At 35.9% G+C, this 4,480-nt stretch overlaps 1 non-coding gene across 1 annotated transcript; it reads right to left on the reverse strand.

The window, feature by feature from the left end:
• Nucleotides 1-3,879: 3,879 nt before the first annotated feature.
• Nucleotides 3,880-3,953, reverse strand: TRNAN-GUU (transfer RNA asparagine (anticodon GUU)). Its single transcript has one exon. It is a non-coding gene; the product is annotated as a tRNA-Asn (tRNA).
• Nucleotides 3,954-4,480: the final 527 nt, after the last annotated feature.

The raw sequence follows: 4,480 nt of genomic DNA on the forward strand, positions 1-4,480 counted from the left end.
CCATTATCTTGACCTTAATAGATGATAGTATTTTCCCATCTTCTTTTCTTTTCTTCGTTCATGACCCCCCCTCCTCCCGTTTATCATACGAGATTCTTCAGTCTACAGATAGCTGACAGTGAAATATTTCCCCACCGGTGATGAGTCGACCGTCGTATGAGGCGAATCAAAATGACGTTCTCATCTCACTGCTGGTCAAGATGACAATTACAAACCACTTCGAGTCCAAGTAGCCACAGCCGATTATCGGGAAGCGGCCCGAAATGGAACGTTAATTGGTTTCCACACATCTCCGACTCCTAAAGAATGCAACTAGGGTTATTAACAGTAGATGATATATAGCGTTAGGCAATCGGAACGAAACGCCAGGTGTTGGGACCTTGGAAACGGTAATGACAGCTTCATTTTAATTGTTGTCATCGGCTAAGGCCCGGACAAATTGGCTGGAGAGGGGGAATTTGACGTAACACTTCACTTGATGGATTGGGAGGGACTGCAAAGGTATGCTGACAACTGTAATGAAAATGTAGAAAGAAAGGGAAAAAAATCTTAGGTCATGAAGATATGAAACGTACTTATTTCTTTCTTTCCTTCATGGTTGAATAACAGCGGAGTTAAAGGTGCTTTCTTTAAAAAAGAAGTTTACACAGAACGAGCAAACAGGTCCACTTAGCGAATTTCAACAGTGCCATAGAAAAACTAATCCAGCAGCTTAATTACAATATCTGCTTGTCGCGTCACAGAAAAATAATAAAAATAATAAAATGAAGAACAATACTAAGGAAAATTATTTAAAAGAGTAAAATAAAAGAATACAAATTAAATAATAATTATAATAACAATAAATAATGTTGCACATGCACAATTCGTTTTTATTATGTATTCTGTATAACTAGACCAGTTAAACGCATGCATTATTGTTATCATGTCGAATTTCATAAAAATTATGATACATTTATTGCCTCAATTCGCCATGATGTCCGTCCCAATGAACGAGTCCCCTTCGAATCTTAAGGCGACTCCATCTTGCAGGCAGCCAACGGTTCTCCAGAGAAGATGCTATAATTGATCTTGCCTAGCAAATAAACGCAGACCTGAACAAACAGATTTGCCAAAGCCTAACTTGTGGTATTAGCTTTCGATAATGATTTCTTCCCTCCCCAACCCAACAAAACCTTCATACTTTTTATTTACAATCTATGCTTTTAATCCATCTCTATATAAATGCGAAGTATATGCCATCCTATACTGTAATCTTTAGTGGATTTATGTATAATACTAGATGCAAATAAGGCTCTTTTTATTACGACTCTTTATCTGCTAATGTTCAGGTTTCACTCACGATTTAATAATTTTAATTCACGTGTTACGCAGTACTTTACATTGAATTAACCCCAGGGGCTCACATCTGGTGAGTATGGGCTTGGCACACCCAGGGTCCTGAGCTGGATATCACCATTCTTCTGTTTCTTGGTGATTCCCTTCTACTTCTCTCTCTCTGGGTAACTTGGAAATTTTTTTTTTGGCTGGTGCAGCATAAGCTTCAGGCTTCCTTGCACTATATGGCCAGTACTACTAATAATAAATAATAATAATAACTTGCTACTTTGTAACGACCATTCAAATAAAGTGATTTATCGATAACTTTGTTTTAATATGGCTTTGAAAAAGTGCAGTAATTGTGAGCAATAGGTAATCAGTTGAAAACAATAAAATCGTTGGGAATCTATCTTTCCTTCCCCCAACTTTAAAATGTGTTAAAATTGTTTATTTGTAACGCGCTCACCCGAGAGGTAATTTAAACTTTAATTTATCAAGTAAATTTTTGCCAATAAATAACACTGAACAATTTAATTCATTTAGCTAAAAGTAATCTAAAAAATATGCATTCACCTTGGAAAATATCAGAATTACCTTCACAGCCACCCTTAAAAGTCACCTTCAGATGACACCTTTCGCAAAGGTGGCAAATATTGTAATAACAGTGAATAATAAAATTAAACGGTATTATATCGCATTATTAATTTTATTAAATTAGCCACAAAAGAAGTTCTAGTAGTAATTTTTTCATAGTAAACTTTACAAAATACCACGTCTTATTAATTTAATTACATTTTAGTCGATTATATCACGTTTATGAGTCTATAATGACGATTAAAATCAGCATATATCGTGGCGCCATCTAGTACGTATTAGTTTCAGTTTAAATTAGCAGGTTTCCTGATCTAGCTGACTGCACTCGACTCTAATGCGATTTTAAGTCAATCTCTCTGATTAATTCATTTGTAAACTACGGTTTTAATCTGTAAAATTTTGGTAATCTTTTTCTTCATCAAATAGAAAAATTATGACATACGATTAGATTATATGCATGCATTAATGTGTGATTATTTATGACATCAAAATAGTGGTATTACGCATATGACAGCTAACCATTATTGTCTGCCTTTAACCGGTACTAATTTAACAACTTATTTATAAAAAGCATCAGCTTTTTAATGTTAATTTTTTGTATTAATATTAAGAAATTATTTGACTTATTTTTCATTATACAAATATGTAATAATTTTTTTGTTCATACTCCGGAACGACCACGTAACATCAGAGGAATCACAAGATAGGCAAAACACAAGAACATCAGTATTAAGCAGTTAAACGTACTTGAAACACGGTCACTCAAACCGTGTACTTACATTCTTACCTCTGATAACATTTGTTGTGAAATGAATAAGATATTGTTTGATTACAGTCATTTTGTTTGTCGCAAAGCAAACAAAAGCGTATAAATATTGTTAAGTTTAGACAAAAGTTATTATCCCTACAGAGAGTAATAATGTTGGCTTTTATAAGAGCATGCAAGACCGTTTCAACAAATGCTTTACAGGTAATTGGAGGGGTATTTGCCTTTAGATTTATACGTTATTTATAGAGCGTTTTGTTATTCCTTGAGAAAAAGGGTAAGAACAAGCTTTTGGGGGATAAATGTTACTTGTATGGATGATGTTAAAAAAGAAAAGGAAGCGATTAGAAGTAGATTAGTAGAGATGTGGCAGTATCGTTGGGAGCAGAGTTTAACGGGAGAAGTTACCAGATTATTTATTCCCAATGTGCGGTTTAATCACAATGTCAAAAATAAGAAATGGTTTTATCCAAACATGGAAGCATCATATTTAATTACGGGGCATGGGTCTTTGAACCAAATGTTGTTTTATTTTGGGTTAGAAACTCATCCTAATTGTACATAGCATAGCACTACCTCAGGTGGGTGCGGGATTAGTGCCAATTCGCACAATAACAGCTTTAGTAGACCCAGGTAGACCCAGTCACACCTGCCCAGGTGTGACTGCTTCCTAGTGGTGAGGTGGCCTGAATATAATGTTCAGGCCACCTGTAATATTCACAGAGTACATGTTCGACAATAATGCTAGGTGGATTTGGTCGAGAGTCTTGGGGCCACCATAGAACAGATACAAAGATGAAGATGATGTCGCAAATCAAAGATATTGCGTCAGAAAATGCTTCTATTGCATCAGACAGTAATTTAAAGGTATTGCATTAGCCGTTTCTATAAACACAGCGTTGGAGAGGTATAGACGCTCATTAGTATCCTGTTTTGCGGAGGTGTAAGAATGCTACATCGATTTATTTATTTCATAATATTTCAGTCTTCCAAATTTCGCGATTTTATTAACAGCTCTTCCTGGACATTTTAAGAGTGACAAATTATGATCCTTCTCTATTGCCTTGTAAAATACTCTTACCGAAAATACAATTCCGCTAATAAAAATAAAGCTTCTCGCGAGGATGGAAAGTAACACACTATAGTAACAAGAGAATAAATGAAAAAGAGGGTTTAAGAAAGAAAAAGTTCAGACAACACGCCCCCGGGTGGGCTTGAACCACCAACCTTTCGGTTAACAGCCGAACGCGCTAACCGATTGCGCCACGAAGGCAACCATATGCTTTTCTCTCAGATGATAAGGGAAAACCTCATTCTGCAGGGTAAGTATAGTTGGACAATCTCCTGACATCATCTCGTGGATTCAACATAAAACCACGAAACTTAGGTGTGGAAGATGCCGAATAAACATTGACGATAAATATTGATGGGATATGAACTGATAAATGATTGATGACTGACGATTAATATTGATGACAATTTGACGGAAAAATGTGTCAAAGGAAAATAAATTATTACGCAGATAACGGTTGCTTGTAGATAAAGCTGCATGCTGCTAGGTAGTTTGAAGGTAGTTTGGTCCAACAAAACTGACAGCCCACCTTGCCAGCACTTGGTAGCGCCTTTGCCTTTTTTTGGAGGGGGTAGATTCTGTATGCTTCCATTGTTTTTACAATCCTTTAATTTCGGGATCATACTGATGGATCCAAATTTCATTCATGGTAACTAGCAGTGAAAAAACCTCCTGCTTTTCTAAACACATCGATAACATTTCATGTGCACATTGTGCCCATTCCCTCT

Source organism: Mastigoproctus giganteus, chromosome 1 (genome assembly GCF_048544385.1).
Source record: "Mastigoproctus giganteus isolate SK-2022 chromosome 1, ASM4854438v1, whole genome shotgun sequence".
NCBI classification, from domain to species: Eukaryota; Metazoa; Arthropoda; class Arachnida; order Uropygi; family Thelyphonidae; genus Mastigoproctus; species Mastigoproctus giganteus.